The 22,059-nt window shown below is 34.5% G+C and overlaps 1 protein-coding gene across 3 annotated transcripts in view; it reads right to left on the bottom strand.

Moving 5' to 3' along the window:
- The window catches only part of LOC106070395 (papilin-like), a 166,020-nt gene that overhangs the window by 78,712 nt on the left and 65,249 nt on the right, over positions 1–22,059 (bottom strand). For 2 of the 3 annotated variants that reach the window (XM_056023295.1, XM_056023296.1), the window contains exon 1: positions 222–899. The exons of the other annotated variant lie outside the window; for it this stretch is intronic. The gene's annotated coding sequence lies outside the window, so the exon portion shown is untranslated. Of the gene's footprint in view, positions 1–221; positions 900–22,059 lie in introns of those variants that run through there. 3 annotated transcript variants of the gene reach the window in all.

The following is a 22,059-nucleotide window of genomic DNA, read 5'->3' as shown; positions in this document are numbered from 1 at the left end:
CGGTTTTCCTATATTGTCTATTAGGGCCTACTTTCTGGTTTTCTAATTTAGTCTATTAGGGCCTACTTTCCGGTTTTCCTATATTGTCTATTAGGGCCTACTTTCTGGTTTTCTAATTTAGTCTATTAGGGCCTACTTTCCTGTTTTCTAATATAATATATTGCCGGTATTGTAATGTAGTCTATAACTTGATGGAAGCAGTACTGCTTAGTTAATATTACCTTTTTGATCTATACTTCCGTCTTTGTCTATAATCGTTTTATTTACGATAAATCCAACTTAAAAGTAACGCTTCATTCCAAACAACACACGCTGACAACTTGAAACGAGCAATCAAATGACATGAAATATCCAGTGAAAGATGAAATCAAGTACCACTGAAATCACTACAATCTGACTTATATCACAAATACAGAATCTACTATTAAACCAACAATAGACTTTAAAACGGAAATCTTCTGTATCGTTTTGTATCCACGGAATTCAATCATAGAAATCAACAGCGAAAGCCAAAAAAGAAAATAAGCTCCGTAGTAATCAAAGTTCCAAAGAAGGTAGAAAGACTAGTTAGATCTACTTGAAAACAACAGATAAAATGCTCTTTAAGAAAATTTCGTTGGTTTCCTTTTTTTTTTTCTTTTTTTTTCAACACTATGAACGTGTATTAATCCAAGAACCGTAAGCAGATAACTCCTAAATGTGCAGTTATCTCCCCTCCAAACAAGAGACACTACTGAGTAAAACAAACAGTTGAAGGGGAGGCCAGACACTTGAATGGCTATTACTATTACACCACTTGGTGTGTGTGTGTGTCTCGCTCTCACTCTAGATCTACCAGGGTTAAAAAGCTAACACATTTTCCCGTCACAATGTCTGCCCGGGCTTGGGTCTCTTCCCCTCTGCAGGACTTCGACAAGTCTTAAACAGTTTCAACAGAATCTTTTATTGAAGACTCCCACCCTCTCGCAGCTTGAAAATTTGTTCACCCCAACTTAGCCTCATAAATTATCATACAGCCCCAACCATCAGGGCTGCTTTCGATAAGGTTCTCTAATATAAATCTTTTCTACATTTTCTATTCAACAAAGCTTATCTTGTGAACTTAAAATACATAAAACAATACATTCTTTACTATTAATTTATTAATTCAATTTATTGGTGCTAATGACTTATATTTGTATGAAACAAATAAACCATTTACTGTATCTAGAATCTATATATAAAATGTATTTATTTCAGTGGTTGCTGTATGTATTTATAGTAGGTAAAGCAGTGTTGATATTTCTTTTTAACAAACGAAAGTTGGCATTAATTTTGACACACTGGATTCTCCCACACATACAACTTAGTACACGCATACACAAACAACTCAGCACACACAGACTGAAAAAATTAGCGCACACACACAATAGCTTAGCACACACACACAACAACAACTTAGCACTCTAAGACTAACAACATAGCACACACTGACAAACGATAACTTCATGTGTAAAGCCAAAAAGAAATACCGCAAATTATTAGAAAGGTCGAATCGATCCAGCGTTAAAGCGATTTTTTTATTTTTTTTGCTGACTTCAAAATTGCCATAACCTGTCGACTGTAAAGTGTGTACACAATATACACTAACAACAAAGTACAACTACTACACCTCCAGGTACACAACAGCTATCTACACTAAAGTACAATATCTACAATCACCGACAAACTCAATCACACAGGCTCAATCACATAAGCTCACATCTTGAAGAAAAACATTTATGTCAAGAAGACTAGAGAAAAGAGTACGATCAGAGTAACTTAATTAATTAACTTGGCTTGGCTTGGCTACATATGAAGGGGGCTCGAGGTTCGATCTGAACATGCTATAAGCATGAAAGTAGCGCTTTATAAAAGCTATTATTATTATTATTATGAATACAGTCAAATGATAATGTGCGTAGATCTGGATTTTTATTTGGCTTTAAATTGTAAAAAAATATAATAAGGAGAAATTAAATATCAAGAGTTTTTCTACAAAGAAGTGATCCAATCAAACTGATCAAAGTGAACTCCGAGGAAAGCTTTCAGCAAGGGTTAATGTTTAGCGTTAAGCTCAAACCAAAGTGATTAAACGACTGTTCAGAGAGAGTCCAACGAAATATTATGAGATTCCTTCTTCGAGAAATTGCAAAAAAAAAAAAAAATAAAAAAAAAAAAAAAAAATGATCCTTGTTGATTTTCAAGACCTACAAATGAAAGATTTCAATGAAATAATCAGAAATGAAAGAATCTATGAGCATTGTTCAAGGACATAAACAGGATAGTGCTTTCGTTCAAAGTGTTGAAAAAAAAAAAAAGTAAAATTCTAGAGTTGCGTGCTATCGTTCAAACAGGACGTTAAAATATAGAATCTAGTTAAATCTAGTACTACAATTTAAAAGATTCAAACTGAATATCAAGAAAAAGGCAAATTGTCAAACTAACATGCACTAGAGATTTCATCAAGATATTAAGGAAATCAAGAAAAATGAAATGCCTTAAAAGCATCAATGAAATGCCTTAAAAAGCATCAATGAAATGCCTTAAAAAGCATCAATGAAATGCTTAATAAAAAGCATCACAAATGGAAGCGAAGAAATCAAGAAATAACGGCCTGGAAAAATTAAAAAAAAACAAAAAATTAAACTACAAGTCATAGAAGAACAAACGACTTATTTCTAGCAATACAAGGAATGTTTTTAATGTATATGTGCAACCAGCTTCTTAGGGAGATTTTAAATAATGATGTGTAGAGAGAGTCACAAGTCTCTTGTTGAGATGTCAGATGTTACAAGAAGTTCCTGTGACGTGCCGGGGATTCTGTAGATATATCTCTTGATCTAAATATGTCTTAGCGACTCAATTAACGAATACCCTTTTAAATCAAATACAGAACTTTAATTCAATTACTGGGAATCGCTGTAATGTACAGAATATACTAAATAAAACTGTATCAAATGAATATCTTCTTTCAAGCTTAATAACAAATAGATTCCAATTAATACTAGATCTAATTTCACAACTATTACAATCTATGACTTGACACTTTAAGTTACATCTCCAAACTAAATCTCTAAATCACGCTATATTGAATTATTTCCTTAGCTCCTCCCCCAGACGCTTCCTCTAACAAATCCAATTATTCCCCTAGACCACCAAACTAACACGTGTAGATGACGTCATGGATTTTTCTATACACTAGCGCGTGGAGTTTTCCATACTCTAGCGCGTGGGTTTTTTCCTTCAGCTGGGAAAAATTATACTAAGTTTATTACCTTAGATTAGGTTTATTTAGACCGATACGTTACAGAGAGTCTCTGGCAACAGATGGCCTCTGAAAAATACAGATGAAGAACTCTCACGAAAGTGTCGGGTCACATTTGTGACCCAAAGAAAAGAGGATGGCGTCGTGGCGAAGAAAGACGCAGAAGGGAAAGTGAGCTTCAATAGTCTTAAGGCGGAAAAAGGCTTTGTCAGCATCAAGTGTGGCAAAATGTTTAGGTCGTAACTGGGTCTGTATCGATACGGGAAATACTGCACTCATCTTTGATATTCGTAATCAGAGACAATGACTCGCCAAAACACATCGCCTAGGTTTTAGCTAGACGTCAAATTTGTGATTCCATATCCTTGATGTTCCCATGGTTAAAATTAACTGGGTTTTTTTAAGTACTTCTTTTGGGCTCTCCTTATCATGTTTTCGGGTTGAGATAACTAGACTTATACCAGACTTGAACTGCGCAGTGGTTTCCACCCCTTTATATACTTCATCATCTATTGGAGTGTTTTGGGGCCAGTTCGGGCCTCTCGATACAGGAAACTTTGAAGGACATGGTCGGCGTTCTCTGGTGACATTCCATTGAGCGAATTTCAGAAAGGAGTTTATCACTATACTTATAACATTTTATTATGCTTTCTTTGCCATTGATAGCCCAAAACTAAATGGGTTGTTCTTGTTTACAAAAATGTTTGTTAGAAATATTGGACGACAAAGATGTGGACAAATAATGAAGTCGCGAAATAATTGTTATTTCTGGAAAACTGGGAAGGGGGCAGTAAGGGAACTCAACCTACATAATATTTGATCTGCTCTTATCTGTGACCAGACGACAAAAGGTCAGACATGTTACTTTTAGTTTGAACAACGACTTTTAAAATTGTATTGTAACAATTCTAATCCTTTCGAAATAAAAATTTTAAAAACTTTGAAAAACGAGGCAGACGGTTTAATTTCTTTTTAACTGCTGGCCTCCATGGCAGAAAGTACGTTCACGTTTTGTCTTTGCTTTTGGCGGGATCTCAGCGAGAGTTCTCGGGAGGTGTCAGTGTCAAGGTCACACGAGGTAACAGCTTGTATTCTTTTTTAAATAACAATGAATAATATGTTAACTTGGAAAGGTGTTTCATTCAGACGAATTCTGATCACTAATTGTTTTTTTTTAAACATCATAGCAGTGCAATAGCAGTACATATATATATATGTATTTTTAATTTACCAAAAATTACTATATATAAATATAATAATGAAGAAAAAAAAATATACTTTAAAAAAAAACGTATATAAGAGAAGGAAGAGCACAATCATTTCCTAATCCTGCAGAATTATTTTCATTTTTATTTATACAACAAAATTAATTAATTTCCACTAATTAATTAACTAGTTGGTTACATTTTTGATTGATTCATGTATTGCCTTCGACAATGAATAATCGTGCAAAGATTCTTAATCCGAGAATGGTAAATGGAAGAAAGAACGTGTACAAGATGTGAACCAGACAGACAGACTCAATGCAAGCTTTTTTTTAAACAACAAAAGGGGCCGCGTTGAAAATAATTTAGCGGAGATTGGCAATATTTAATGTTCGTCTCTCATTTTAAAATCTTTATCTCGTTTAATGTTAGCGAAAGGACCTTGGCTATGTTTGATCACGATCACATCTGCAATCTCTTAAGTTTCAATATCACTGCCTGGTATGGCAATCTGAGCATTAAAAATAAAATTAAACTTTATAGAATCCTAAATGCTGCCGGTAAAATGATTGGCAAAACCCCATTTGGGCAGTTGTTTGAGACAAACATCTATAAAAAAGCTAACAAGATCCTCGATATAAAGAATCACCCTTTGTGTCAGGATTTTGTGATTTTACCATCACAAAAGAGATACAAGACACCGATAGCAAAGACAAACAGACACAAACACGCTTTTGTTCCCTTGGCAATCAAATCATTAAATAAGAACAATCTGATATAAACTTTGTCACATGTAAATTATGAGTGAGTCTGGTGTGAATGTACACTTTGGTTTCTTATAGTTATAATGTTTTTTGTTTGGTGTAATGAACAAACTGTATGACAAATTTCCATACGTACAATAAAGATTACTATTATTATTATTATTATTAAATTTAAGACAGGTCATAAAACTATGTATCTCTAGTCAGAGGGAATTATGTTACCAATAAAAAACTCGAGGATGTAGAAACTGTGTTAATCACTGTACATTTTTTTCGTACATCAAAAAGTGTGGTCACGTGGAATGTGCGCTTTGAACTGCCGTCACGATTGTCCTGTGTTTGAACGCAACCTCTGCCATCTCATGCCGTCCTGCGGGAGGTTTTGGCTATGTGGTAAATCTACGCAAAATGAAGGAATCTAGGGAAAAAATGGTAAACAAAGAATTTTATCAACATAAATATTAAAGCTCGGTTCGGTTCGGCTCGGATAACTCTAATCAAACTTATTCCCAAAGTTTTTCATTGTCGGTTCATCTTTTCACATTCGTTTCCCTACATAAAAAATGGATAAAGACCAAACTAAAAAAGTATTTAAAAAAATGGCCAAACTAAATAAGTATAAGAAAGGGCCAAACTAAATAAGTATAAGAAAGGGCCAAACTAAATAAGTATAAGAAAGGGCCAAACTAAATAAGTATAAGAAAAGGCCAAACTAAAAAAGTATAAGAAAGGGCCAAACTAAATAAGTATAAGAAAAGGCCAAACTAAATAAGTATAAGAAAGGGCCAAACTAAATAAGTATAAGAAAGGGCCAAACTAAAAAAGTATAAGAAAGGGCCAAACTAAATAAGTATAAGAAAGGGCCAAACTAAATAAGTATAAGAAAGGGCCAAACTAAATAAGTATAAGAAAAGGCCAAACTAAAAAAGTATAAGAAAAGGCCAAACTAAAAAAGTATAAGAAAGGGCCAAACTAAATAAGTATAAGAAAAGGCCAAACTAAAAAAGTATAAGAAAAGGCCAAACTAAAAAAGTATAAGAAAAGGCCAAACTAAAAAAGTATAAGAAAGGGCCAAACTAAATAAGTATAAGAAAGGGCCAAACTAAAAAGTATAAGAAATGGCCAAACTAAATAAGTATAAGAAAGGGCCAAACTAAATAAGTATAAGAAAGGGCCAAACTAAAAAAGTATAAGAAAGGGCCAAACTAAATAAGTATAAGAAAGGGCCAAACTAAATAAGTATAAGAAAGGGCCAAACTAAAAAAGTATAAGAAAGGGCCAAACTAAATAAGTATAAGAAAGGGCCAAACTAAATAAGTATAAGAAAGGGCCAAACTAAATAAGTATAAGAAAGGGCCAAACTAAAAAAGTATAAGAAATGGCCAAACTAAATAAGTATAAGAAAGGGCCAAACTAAATAAGTATAAGAAAGGGCCAAACTAAATAAGTATAAGAAAGGGCCAAACTAAATAAGTATAAGAAAGGGCCAAACTAAATAAGTATAAGAAAGGGCCAAACTAAATAAGTATAAGAAAGGGCCAAACTAAATAAGTATAAGAAAGGGCCAAACTAAAAAGGAAAAAAAAAAAAGCTAAGGAAATAACACTAAATAAAAAAAAGGTCAAAGAAAGATGAATAGCTTCAACATCCAGTAATCTCATCTTTGTATCTATTTCGCTTCTTACAAAAAACTATTCTATAGTCATTCTAATATACAATGACTTCAATGCAGAACAAAATTGAAGAGAAACAAAAAAAGAATGAAAGAGATATAGAGAAATTTATGTTTCTATTGTCAGAGAAGTCAGGTACTCTGTTGCCGAAAAAATACATTTGCTCATATATATATATATATATATATATATATATATATATATATATATATTATATGCAAGTTTATGTAGACCAAGTTCTATTCAAAAATACCTAGCTTATCAACAGTTTAAGTTGGGCTTCGATGCTACATCGGCACTACTCTCAATTTATTTATACTTTCATCTCTGTTACGAAATATTATGAAAGAAACTGAGAAAACTACGTCATAATTGTCGTATAGAAACATGCTAGTGAAGAAAAGAAAATCCAACACAACAAATTCATACAATATGACAAATACGAATTGTATGACTATTATTAGTACTCTAGTCAATAAAAGCTACGCGAACTAACAGTTTAAAATGACGACAGCGATACTCAAGGATACAAAAAAAAAAATCTTTCTTGTCTGCAAACGATCTGTCAAAAGCGGAAAGTCTCACAAATCAAGAGAGATAAATACGACCTTTTAAAGTCTTGCTTTTTTTGGACATACATACACACACACAAATGGTCTTTGAAAAACTTCGCACACAAACACACTCACACTCCCCTTTCTCCCGTCCAATTATCACAGACACGCAAACCCACAATCCCACACACATACACCAAGACATAGTCGTATCACCACGACACAGGAGATCAACTCTATCCATCAGTCTACCGCCCATTAGTTGAATGTTTTTCTTTTGTGCCGGACAACATGTCACGGGTATTAAAGAGACACCAGGGCCGGACACGCTGGACAATGGTGAGTCTCTTGGTCATTAATCTTTTACAGGACTATTTCAGTGTTTTCTTACCCACCACAGTAGCCAGAGGCGTTGTCCTATTAATTGGGGAGGAGGGGGTCGGGAAGGAAGGGGTTGTACCTACCAGCGTACAAGGACTTGCTTCTATTTTACCCCCATGATGGAGTACGTGGTGGGTTGTAGCTTCAGACAGCCCAACCTAAGTTTACTGTACTTTTAAACAAATCTGAATAAAACTTAACACAAGAAAAACATTAAAAACTTTTTTAAAGACAAAGCTTCCTTTATGCAACTTATAGAGCGATTGTTTTTCTCTTAAAAATGATTAAATCTTAGATTTAAAAAAAAATGGAACATCTTTTACCCCCGCCCCTCTCACTGAGAAAGAATCCTGGTTAAGTGAGTACACCTTTAAATATTCCAAAGATAGGCCTTTAAATCTAGACTTAGAAGACAATGCGCAAAATATTTCTGAACATTAATTTATTTAACTCTTGAATCAATAAAGCCTTATATTCGGAAATTTCCGAAAGCGATTGTCCTTCAAAATCCTATCTAAATCTCTGGCCAAATTTAAATTTATTGATTTTTTTTACTAAAAAAATGATAAAGTTCAAACTGAGTTTTCCCTGCGTAACCAAGGATCTACTCATTCTTTTCTCAGCGATATACATCAACTGTTTAATTTCTAATTTTAATTTAATTTAATTTTTTGAGATCAGCTCTAGATGCGAATTTCTGATTGGTTCCATGAAGCTCTGACTTGAATAGAAGTATTGTTAAAAAAAAAAAGAGCTAACTTTTCCTAAAAAACATAATGTTGGCTTTTATGAACAGATATTTACATAGTTCAAGATCAGAGTTGAGATATACAAGGCAGGTAAAAAAGGCAGGTTTCAATATTTCTGCATGAATATCAGAAACTCTAAGCTACAAACGATCAAAAGTCTATATCTCCGCCAATGCAAATAGAAGAGACGTGTCAGTTTTGAAAGTGGTGCCGACACTGCTGTATTGTTAGTCCGACTGTCGACAGGATACCACAGGACACGGAGATTTACTAGTGTTATTACTATCACATTGTTAATATTCATAAGTATTCAATAAACTGATAGTTACAAAGATACGGTTCAATGTGAAACTGCCCTAACTGATGCGGTTGAATGATTATCTAATTGAATTAATTGTTTGTAAAGCGCCAATATCTCATCCAAGTCCTCAAGGAAGAGACTTGTCCCTTTGGTTTAATGTGGTAGTGAAATGTAGCTACTGTTAGAGACATGTACGTCACTTGTATGTATGTGAACTGCTGACCAGTTTGGGGGGGGGGGGGGGGGGAGAGGAATCTGGGAGAAGGTTCCCGTGCTGCTCTTTCAAAAGCAATAAAAAAAAAAAAAGAAAAGGAAAGCTGCTCGAGTCTGAATTCAAACTCGATGAGAGGTCGACGTGTTTGCCACTGAGCTATTCAAGTACTTATAAAAATAAAAGCTTATATAGTTATTTTTTTTGCAACACAAGGCTTATCTCCCCTTAGCGGAATACATTTTCCATATAAAACAAAATTAATTTAATACGATGAATTGACGAATTAATTGGTAAATGTTTACATTAATTCGTGAGTTGTCATCGACACTGACTAATTGTGCAAAGTTTCAACTTGATCCGAGTGAAAGAAATAACGTGTATGAGACTCCACCCAGACAGACAGACAGACAGAGTTAATATAAGCGTTGTAATATTAAACAGCAAGTAAAATTACAAGTTGTCTGGTGTTTTAGAAAATATATTGCAACTCACTTGAAACATTTAATACTTCTTTTAGAGCCACACCCCCTTCTCTTTTAAAAAAAATATCTGTTTATTAAACATTTTTATTCTAAACAACAAATCCTCAACCCCCCGACAACAAAAATAAATGACGCGATTGTAATACTTTTCTTTAGATGCAGGCCTGAGATACAAACTCTCAAAAGCAGCTCCACAAAGATAACTGCAGCTTAAATACAGCTTTGATGTCTGAAACTGGATAGCTGCAGTATCAAGAGATTTTCCCACAGACATTGGCAACATTTAAACAGTTTAACTTAGGCTCGCAAGGCACTCACATCCGCGTGTCAATTATAAGTACACAATAAATGTATAGTTCTGTTTTCAAGAAGATATAAGGCACTACTTCTCTTAGGTTCTCACCTAGGGTGGCCATACATTTCGTCAGGTAGGCCTAATTAGTAATTACACATTTTCGCGTAGAAAAATTTAGAACTTGACAGCCCCTAACCAAAACATAACATCTAAAAAAAAAATGAAGATAACAAAACAGAATAATAATACGAGTTTCTGTTACAGTAAACTCTTGGTCGACCCCTGATGGTCATACTGACACAGTATTACAAGGCTGGCGAATTAACAGGAACGGCATTTTTTTTAAATATGTTTACTATATACATACTAAATTTTTAAAACAAATGTAAGGGTTTTTGAACACTATGAAAAGACTGTAGTAACTACATGTATATATTTTTTTAATCATATTTTTAAATTTCAATTTTCCGTAAGTTTTAGTCTCTTTTGAAAGATGACAAAATAAGTTTTGATTATTTCACACACAAATACATCCTCCTCCTCATATTCAGTTAATTAAGATAGGACACATGTCATGATTTTGTTTCAAAAATGGTGTGAAAGAAGGACATTGTGTTTTTCAAGACGTTGACGATGGACCTGTTCTGACCACGTTAAAAGCGAAGGTGAAATCTAAGTTTCAATATCAGCTTTAATTTTTTTTTTAGATCAGATACTTGGACAACCAATAGTGGCGTGTCAATACGAGGCGGATAAAATATAAACAGCAAACTTTACTGGATGCGTTTAAAGATCATAGTTTTACAAGTACTGAAAGAGCAGTAGAGAAAAAAGCCTTGCTTTGTTTTGTAGAGAAGTCTGTTGCTATGCTTTGTGTGTGAGAATGTATTGTTAGGCTGAGTGTTAGTATGTGGTAGCGTGTGTGTGTGTGTGTGTGTTTTGGCTTTTGCTTTTGTGGCGTTTTGTTTCTTGGTGAGATCCCTGTCGAGTTCTTTTATCTCGTCTGCAGTGAGCAGAGCACACACACACACACACAAAAGCCAGAAGTATAACGGCTGAACAAGGTGGGAGGAGGGGGAGGGGTAGGAAGAGAGGAACTCAATTTCATCCACTTAAATCATTTGATAAACAAAATCTGATCTAAACATTTATGTAACGTCCGCTCTGTGTCTCAAGTCACCTCCAACAGCCCACGCAATGACCACACGTATGCACGCACAATACACATAAACTCACGCGCGCACACACACACACACAAACACACATGACAATCGAGCAATTGAAATGTATACACGTGTAGGACTGTTGAAACGAAATACATATGTAGTGTAACCAAGAAATACATATGTAGTGTAACCAAGAAATACATATGTAGTGTAACCAAGAAATACATATGTAGTGTAACCAAGAAATACATATGTAATGTAACCAAGAAATACATATGTAATGTAACCAAGAAATACATATGTAGTGTAACCAAGAAATACATATGTAGTGTAACCAAGAAATACATATGTAATGTAACCAAGAAATACATATGTAATGTAACCAAGAAATACATATGTAGTGTAACCAAGAAATACATATGTAGTGTAACCAAGAAATACATATGTAGTGTAACCAAGAAATACATATGTAGTGTAACCAAGAAATACATATGTAATGTAACCAAGAAATACATATGTAATGTAACCAAGAAATACATATGTAGTGTAACCAAGAAATACATATGTAGTGTAACCAAGAAATACATATGTAATGTAACCAAGAAATACATATGTAATGTAACCAAGAAATATATATGTAATGTAACCAAGAAATACATATGTAATGTAACCAAGAAATTAATATGTAATGTAACCAAGAAAACAGTCCTCTCGGTTGAAACGATTAGAACGAGACGGAATCTTGACTTAGCAAAATGTTTTTTACAAAGCTTATATCAACTCTGTCTGTCTGTCTGTCTGGTAAAACGTTTGTACACGTTATTTCTCACTCGCCCAATCTCGAATCACGCTGAAAAATTTGCATATTTCTTTTATCTAACAACACAAGAATGAAGAAACAACAAAACTAACAAAATTAAAAGTTTCTTTCTTCCATGAGAAAAATTGATTTGCAGAATGTGAATTTTTTTGTACAATCTACATGGCGCTATGATTTTGTATTTTCACAAATCTACTTTGTCTTATAAAAAAAATTATAATAATTATATAAGGAAAAATCAATTTTATCGATTTCTGGGGGCCACATTAATGATTTTAAACAAAAACTTCTATTTAAAAATTCACTGACCGTTGTGAAGGAAAGCCAACTTTAGTCTTATGAAGATAACTTGATAACTTTATGGCGAATTTAAAAAAGGAATTTAAAAATTCTGTGGTACTGAAAAGTATTTTGATATCAGAATTTTTTGTATGGTAAAGTGTAGGGTAGTAAAGCAAGACTTGTTTGCTGCCTGGACGTGCGGTATGTGCTCTGGGCTGTCGTTCAGTCGTCTCGATGGTCCCGGGTTCATACCCTGCCAGCTGCCATCCCCGAACGTCCTGCGGGAGGTTTGGACAAGGAAATCTGAAGGAACATCCAAAACATGTAAGAGATTTTACAACCCAAATCCAGTTTCCCAAATTAATTTTCTAATGCTCAGAGAATGTGTGCAAAGCAACTTCATGTATTGAAAAGCGGACTTGAAAACTCAGTGTCACCAATAGATTGACGACGAAGACCTCAGAGCACTCAAGATAACTAGCTGCCAATCAGAACCAAAGCGTGAGTAGCATCCAAACACACGCATCATTTTGATAGCCTTAGATTTAATGCCAAATTTCTGAATTTTCATGTAATGGCCCGCCAAAACTTTCCCTTTACGTTTTGGCCCTCTCCTAAAAATGTTTGCCCATCACTGGTGTAGACCATGGAAATGAACAGACTTGACCTACTTTATGGAAATGAACAGACTTGACTTACTTTGTGGAAATAAACAGACTTGACCTACTTTGTGGAAATGGCCGGACTTGACCTTTTTTATTTAAATGAACAGATTTGACCTACTTTATGGAAATGAAATTTGTTGAAGTGAAATCTTTGTGCAGATTTTGTGCGTAGTCTCGAGTTTAGATTGGGATTTTGGGGGAATACACCTCTAGTGGGGACGTTACATGACTTCGGTAAAGTAAGGGAGGTTGGTTGTTTTGATGGTCAAATGAAGTTACTTTTATCAGTGTAATCCAATTTGGCTCTATGTTTTATACTTTATAATTTCTAGCAGCTTTCTATCTCTAGTTTACCATGACTTTTTACAATCATTTTTTTTTCACATCTTTTAGTAAAAGTTTTCCATCTGCTCGTGTATGCAAGCTAATCGAGTGTGGAGTTCTTTAAGTTTACGTAGATCTTTATATTTGGGACACTGATCCACCACAAGAGACCAAGACGTCATGTGGTGTAGAGTGTAGTCCATTCAGTGGGCGTCCATTCGCTATATCTCAGGATAAGGTTACATGTTACAGGTAGACCTTGGTTGGCACAAGGAAGGATTGCTCCCCTTGAATACAGACAGTCTATTCAAATTCAAATATCTACATTACGGACTTGATGTCTGTGTGTGTATGTGTGCGTGCGTTAATGGGGCAAGCGGAAGCATTACCAAGGATTGAGTCGAAAAACTTCTAGAGATATTAAGAGAAGTGTGTGTGTTACATTAAAAAGTAAAATTTATAAGTCTCATATTTCGTTGTGTATGTTACGATGTTACGGTAACAATGGTTGTAGAAAACTCGATTTAACCAAAAGAAATCCTTGCGCCTGCGTCTATATTCGCAGGATGATAGCCGTTTTTTTTGTATAGTATTTTATTCGGCGAAGAGCCCGAGACTAGATTGAGATAGAACTAGTTGCTTTAGTTCTATAACTGACTAAAATGTTCTGATATCCCAAGGACTATCCCAAACAGAATACTGACATCAGCAAGAACTCTCTACAGATGATGTGTAATGACCCACCCATGACCTCAGATTAAATCTTATTTTCATCAGACTTTGGAGTAAACCTTAGACTGAACAGACTTTAGACTAAATCTTAGACTGAACAGACTTTAGACTAAATCTTAGACTGAACAGACTTTATACTAAATCTTAGACTGAACAGACCTTAGACTAAATCTTAGACTGAACAGACTTTAGACTAATTCTTAGACTGAACAGACTTTAGACTAAATCTTAGACTGAACATACTTTAGAATAAATCTTAGATTTAACATACTTTAGATTTGACTAAATTTTAGATTGAACAGACATTAGATTAGACAAAATCTAAGATTCCTTTTAACAGACCTGGGATAAAACTCGATTTTAGGTTAGACATACTTTTTATTGTATCGATTTTATATTTAACATACATAGAAGAATTAGACTTTAGATTAAACCGATGTTATATCTGGAAAAAAAAAGTCTTTTGTCTTGATAAATTTAAATTGACAAAAACTAAATATCGACATCCCAAAAAAAATTTTTTTTTTAAATCAAATATTTAATGTTAAATTTGGATGCTCAAAAACTGAAAGGCAACTCTTCGACTCCGAAAGTAGTTCGGGCTCTTAGATCTGCTTTCATCTTCATGGAATTTTCGCTTATAGAGAAAATGAATACATACGCACTTTGATGTGTTTCATAAGTCAAACAGAAAGAGAGATTAGAACGTAGAACAAACTCATGAAAGCCTGATCATGCCTTTCTTTTAGCAATGCAGATCCGCTGTTTCAAATAGGCCCAACAATTCACACACTATATACTTATTAACTAGGATTATTCTTTCAACGAATTCGCTATATAATGGATCATATTACGAAAAAAAAGAAACAAAGTAAATACAAATTACAAACACGCATCAAAATCTCACACTCTACACAACGGCATGATTTCTATGTCGTCTGCCCGAAATAATCCCAGAATTCAATAGCGGAAATGAGTGGCGGAAAATTTGTTCCAGGAAAAAAAAAAGAAATTATTTTAATGAATAAGAATATTCCTCCTTTTCAATGTCAAAAAATAACGTTCCAACTATCCTGAACAATATATGAACAGCAGGGAATCAATTTGAACAACAGGGAATCAATTCTGAATAATTGAAGAAGATCCTTTTGCACAGACAGCTTTTTTTTTGTCACAATTTCTCACCAGTTGGAGACTAGAAATTGGCGAATGGGCCACTTGTAAGGGCCCTAGTTTAACTTCTGTACTACTCAAGAGGGAGTCCTTAAACAGCCACTCAAGAGGCCTCAGAAAAAGACATTAAAAAGAAAACCTTTAGAGTAGAGGCAAGAGAGGAGAGCGGAGGGAGGGGGGGGGGAGTTATTCAGATTAGCCACACAAAAAGTCGTTTTATAAATGTTTTATGATTGATGCGCTGTGTTGAATCATAAATAATCAATGTATAATAGAAATACACGCATTCGTAGTCAATAAAACATTCACATCTTGCTTGTTTATAATTATGTGTTAATATTATTGCTAATTTTTCGGGCGCCACTTATCCCACCCTTTCCTTCCTCGACCACCTTATCAGCCTCCCCCACCCTTCTGTAGTATAGTAAATTCTTCTCCTATCTGGCACCCTGCAGCGCCCTCTCTTTAAGTTCCATGGTAACCAGGGTTAAAGGGGAAAAAAAAAAGACACCACCCTGTCGGTTCTATTTGTATTGTTTGGTTGCCCATCGACTTAGGACTGTTTCCCAAACTGCTAGATTACTTACAGGGTCTCACCTGGAGCAGGTAGATCGGGGCAATGTGGCGCTTGATCAAACAGGGGAAAATAACAACACCCAAACATTCACCGCCAGAGGTCGTCACACTTAGATAGTGATATAATAATGTCACTTTGGGGGACTCTTCAACTTGGAGAATATTGTATCTTTTTTTTCTTTAAAGGAAAGTTAATTGATGTCAGGTTTTTGTTGCTAGCTAGATAGGAACAGGTTTTCATTCTTATATTTAGATCTAGTTGTCCTTCTTCCACTAATTATTCTATATATTATATATTTTATATTCTCTCCTTTGTTTTTTTCTCTCTTTCTTTTTTTCTCTCTCTTTATCAAGTCTTCTCTCTTTCTCTCTTCTCTTCTCTAACTCTAGTCCTACTCTCTAAATCCCTTTTCTATTTCTATCTCCGTATCTCTCAATCTCTCTTTAGTATTACATATTTCTATCTTATCTCTTTTTTTAGACTTCTCTGTTTTTCTCTCCTCAATCTTCTCTTTCTCTCTTATTTCTTTCTTTTCTCCATCCATCTTCAGAGTCTTCGCTCTCTCTTTTATTTCCATCTCAATCTTTCGCTCTCTCTCTCTCTCTCTTTCTCTCTCTCTCTTTCTCTCTCTCTCTCTCTTATTTCTTCATCCATCTTCGAAATCTTCTCTCTCTCTCTCTATTTTATTTCCATCTCAATCTTTCTCTCTCTCTCTCTCTTCTCTCTCTTATTTCTTCATCCATCTTCGAAGTCTTCTCTCTCTATATATTTTATTTCCATCTCAATCTTTCCCTCTCTCTCTCTCTCTCTTTCTCTCTCTCTCTTATTTCTTCATCCATGTTCGAAGTCTTCTCTCCCTCTCTCTCTTTCTCTCTCTCTTATTTCTTCATCCATCTTCGAAGTCTTCTATCTCTCTCTATTTTATTTCCATCTCAATCTTTCTCTCTCTCTCTCTTCTTTTCCTATGGATATCTCTTTCTTGTCTTTCTCTCATTTTCAAGCATACTAACAAACCACATAAGCGAATGAGTCAAACTCACACACTGACTCACAATGAACATGTTGACACCGTGAATAAACCAACAAAGGAACAAATATAATCATCCCCAAACACTGTCATAGAATATAGAGGAATGTCGAATATCACAGACATAATACATTTCTCTATCATGTGCTTAGGCAATAACACAAGGGATAAAAGGAATAACTGGGTCAGAGGTCAGGGGGAGATCAAGTTTCGGGATATAGCGGTAAAATAAACCTGCCTACATGTTGCTCGATCAAAGAATAACACTGCTAGCGTGATCTGAACTAGATCTAGATTCCATACAGTTGTATAATAATATAAAATCTCTTCTAACCTTGTTAAAAATGTAATTTCTATATAACACTATACTAATCCTATGTATTTTTGTGGAACAAAAGGGAGTTAATTCAATAGTGTCCTAGATTTGTTTTGAGCACGATAACAAGATGGCAAATTTGGATTTTCAGCAGATAACTTTAATTCATAGGAAGTCAAAACATAATGAACAGACAACCCAAACACATTTTTAACTAATTGCTTCTTGTCCCTTTTCTCTCCGTAAGCAGGTTCACGTTGGTTCTCAATCAAACACTTTTGTTCGAAGCTAAGCTCAAAGATAAACATAATAACAAGGTGAACAAGAGGGTTCCAGAGGCGGCTCCCACAGATTTCAAAATTGATCAGCAATACTCAAGCTTTAGTCATATTTTGAAACAACACAACTAGTCTTAAATAACACGAACAACTGTGTTTTCAAACTCGATTCTAAAAATGTGCTTGATTTGTACATACACACAAAGTACATACAACGTACACACAATGGAAAGTCGATAGTGAGACTTCTGGATCCTTTGGCAAGAAAATTAATTGTAATATACATCAGAAGAGCGATTTCATTTCATCATTTGTGTTATTTTTACGGAAAATAAATGAAGAAACTATTAGCAATAATAACGATTCTAGACCTTTTGGCAAGAAAATTAAAGTAAAAAGAGCAAATTCCAAAGAATCATTTAGCATTACTTTTTACATGAAAAATTCAAAATCCCAAAATCCCTTTTAGAAAGAAAGTTAACCATAACTTAAGTCAGAGGAGCGATTTCAATGAATCATTCGGCGTTGCTTTCTCTTTAGATTCTCCACACTGGTCTCAGACGTATGTGGATTTACTAGCAATGTGCTTTCTCAACCTTTATCATTTAGAATGAAAATAAAAAGTTTTTGTTAGGTGTTGCAATGATATATAAAATAATAATACATAAAATACATTGTTGCTAGTGAAGTTGGACATTGTCAATAATTTAAGTAGAAATTTTCAAAAAATTAGTTTTAAGCTACAATATGTGGATAATAAAGTTGATAGAGCGTCGCCCTATTAACCCGAATAGCTTGTGTTCTATATCAATACTCTTCCTGCGCCTTTACTTGACTTTTTCAATGACATATACAGTATAAATGTTCAGTTTACTATGTAATATATATATATATGATATATATATATATATATATATATATATATATATATATATATATAGTGCTTTTTTTGTAACAAAAATAGGTGCTGGTACTCAGTGATGGGTTGCCTAACTTTAAACTACCGTTCTAATAAATTAATAATAAACGTTAAAATGCAAGAAAAGTAATAATTTGTCCCCACATTGAAAAATGTGCCGGTGTGCCGTACTGTCACAAAAAAGTAGGCCTACTTGGAAATTAACATGGAACAACTTTGTCACATCTGGATGTTTCAACTTGAATTTGACTGTAGTGGCTGAACGTCCACCAAGATGGAGAAGTACAACTCAGCGACATAATTTGTCTCTTATTAGTCTTGGAGTATTTAAGCAGGGCCGGATTTGAGCTTGGTAAGGCCTTAAGCTATGAGACATTTGGGGCTCTTTATAAGCCTAGATACTACATGTCAATACCTAGAAGGATTTTTGAATACCTAGAAAGTTAAACTTATATGCAATAAAAATAAATAGATATTAAAATAATACATTTAAAATTTAAAATCTCAATGGAACAATTTTTATTAAGGACTTTAAGAAAGTGGAGAGGGGAGCCTTAGTGTGTTCAATTTAGGTCGTCCATCTTTTAAGTTTCCAGAAAGCTATAAAATAAATAATACATTTCGACTCAGTTGGTCTTAAACAATTAGTGACTAATCAAAACGGACATCACTTCTGCAACGAGACAGCACGTACTCAAGAGTAGACCTCCAGTTACCTTATGATAACCCTCAACTTTTTCTATTTATAATTTAGCTATAGGCAAACTTGAAAATGTGACATGTCAATAAAACAAGTCAAACTCATGTGTACAAAGCAAAACAAGTGTTTTGGATAGGATCTTAGTCATCTCAAACTTTTGGCGGGAAACTTTGGAGACGGAAAAACAAAACAGATCACTTTTTTTTCTGCTTCTAAAAGTGTTTCTTTTAAAAAATATTTTTTTTACGATTAAAAAAAGTATAATAGCAAGCTATCCTCTGTCAATGGAAGAGTTGACCAGAAAGAAAGAAAAAAAAACACCAAACAAAGAAGTCGAGTAGCCAGAGAGTTTTGAGAAAATAGATCAATTTTCTTTTTTTAAATCTTTCTTTTGGTTTTGTTTTTAAACTGACTAAGTGGACTGACTATCGCGGTGTAGATCACACTTGCAGAACCGAGGATCATTTATCAAAGACCACGTGACAAACACCAGGAATACGGCAAGGTATTCGACACCCCTCTTACTTCGACCTCCCCCCCCCCCCACCCCACCCCTTTTCTCTTTCCAAATTCTTTATTTTTCTAAACCAGAAATTGAACAAGCATGCAATGTACAATCTCACTTTCCACCGAGCGGTGATACTTCCAGGCAGACGTCAAAGTCGTAAATCAACGGTCCTCAATGGTTTTAAAATAAAAGGATCAGTGCCTTTGACTTATTTTTTTTTATTGTTTGTTTGATTAACTCCCTTTTTTTTTTAGGTCCTCGCAGAGTGATAAGGGCTAGAAAAAGGAATGTTATGGTTGGAGGCAGTTTTATACATTTTCTAAAAGGTTCTAAAAGTGAATAGGTGTTGACTCAGCTCTTGAAATTATCTCAAGTACACTGCCCATTCCAGCGTTGAGAACACCTCTCTCTAGATGTCTATACAATTTAACGAGTTATATATAAAAAAAAATCTTTAAGACATAGAGTGTCGTTTAAAAAGTTTGTGATAAATACTTCTAAATAAAGAACTGCAAACAACGATATACCAGATTCTTGACCCAGTGACCTAAATGGGAAAGAGAATTGAAGTTTGAAGCTAGCAAATATTAGTCTGGCAAACGAGATTCCTGGTGGCTCGACCCCCCTCCCTCCCCAAGAGGGGGGCAACCGGAGTGCGATATTCTTCGTTCGCGGGCCTCATTACCATATCTGCAATGCTCGACATAGGGGCCACTTCGCGGCGCATACAGTACGTTGCAAACGAAGACCGCTTAATCCTCTTTGAGTGTGACGACCAGGGTCGTCTGGTAGGCCTTGCCCTCCCAGAACATCTACACCCGCTCATCTCCCTAGACCAGCGGTTCCCAAACTTTTTTGTTTCGTAGACCCCTTGGCATGTTTTCTGATTTTCCGTAGACCCCCTGCTTAAGTTATATGAATTTTTGAAAATTCGTCAATTTCAAATTACACAATTTGTTAATTTCTAACCAGTGACACGAGGAGTGAAAAAGTAATTTAAAACTACATTTTAAGTTGAATAAATTTTTTAAAATAAGTTTATTAACAAAATTCAAATTTAAACCCATTATATAACAGTTATACGTATAGCATACAATCACTAAACACATTGGAAACTTTTTGTTTTTAAAGGTTTCCAAGCTCACCATCCGTTGCTATTTTTTCTTTTCTTATAGAGATTATTATTATTATTTTTTTTTTGAAGTAGTTCTTCAAAACATTAAATATTATTGTGCATTAAGTATCATTGTAAAAGTTTTCACAAAAAGCAGTTTTTCGTGGATTTCTTGAGCCATAATAATTTGAATTAAAAAAATACATCATTATCAGACAAGGTTGACTCAGCAAAGACTTACATAAGAAATACAAATTTGACTATATTCCAACAACCAATGGGTCAATGTTTGCATGGATGGTTATCAGAAAGTCCCCACAAACGGAAGAGCTGGAATACTCATTGAATGGCCCAATGGAGAAAAAATAATTGAAAAATTTTGTTCATTGTAACTAATGAGCTCTATGACAACCACAGAGAAGAAATAGGAGCATTGGAGCTAACAGCTACCATGCTAGCGAATCAGCCAAGTTCACCAAACAGTTAAATTTCTTTCGTGACCAATATAAAAACAGTCCTTCAAAGCTTGACAAACTCTGATGCCTCCTAAATACAACTCATGATGCCTGGACTGACGTTCGGTGGTCATCTTGTCTGCTCACATCTCCCGTCGGGAGGTTTGGGCTATTTATCCACATAATCTGAAGGAACATCCAAAAGATTTTGTACAAAACATATTGTGTGACCTGTTCTCCAATGTTTAAATAGAAGGAAATAGAAGGCTGACACACTTGCCAAATGTGAGAAAACAAATACACACTTGAACATAGAACTCTATCCTGAAGAAATGAAGAAACTAATAGTGACTTGTAAAAACGAGAAATGGACAAGCTCTTATTCGATATACAAGAAAGATGACACCTGCTATAAACTATCCCTATAGGACCACTTCTAATTTTTCACATCAGAGCCGTACACATCATAATGAGAAAATATATGTTCCGGAAGCTCAAAATAGGGACCATAGAAATTTGCCCTTTGGGGTGTCACCAGAGAATTCCGACCATGTCTTCACAATTGCATTCTTCATCAAGAGTCCCAAAACAAGACACCGGCCACAGAACCCAAACATGAAATTCTTTTAATGCTATACGTTTGTGTAAGAGTTTGTACAATTTCTTCAACGGCTGGTCAAATAAATAATTTGCCTATCGTTTGAGGTTTTCAGTATTTTACTAAAAGTAAAGAGATTTAGTAAAACGCTAACTAGTCATCATCTTTTCAATATCAGGTCAAAGAGAGATTTTGTGGGTGTATTCTGAACTTGATGGCATGAGTGTTTCAAAATTTTGCAAACCTTTATCTTTTTATCAGGGTGGCATCATCTCAAATGATCCTTCAGCTTAATTGGTTTCATGGCATCATAAAAAAATGGCACATTAACAAGGAAGTAATAAAGTAAAATACTTAACGCTGTACAGTCTACATTTCTTTTTGCTTAAGTTATAACTAGACAAAACTACACTATTTAAATATAGTTATTAAATTAAACACAATTTTTCATTCAATCAGCAGGATAAAAATTTTAAAAATGTCCTAAGGTACAAAACATAA

This window comes from Biomphalaria glabrata, chromosome 3 (genome assembly GCF_947242115.1).
Source record: "Biomphalaria glabrata chromosome 3, xgBioGlab47.1, whole genome shotgun sequence".
In the NCBI taxonomy this organism is placed as follows: domain Eukaryota; kingdom Metazoa; phylum Mollusca; class Gastropoda; family Planorbidae; genus Biomphalaria; species Biomphalaria glabrata.
This window is presented reverse-complemented; position numbering and strand designations above follow the sequence as displayed.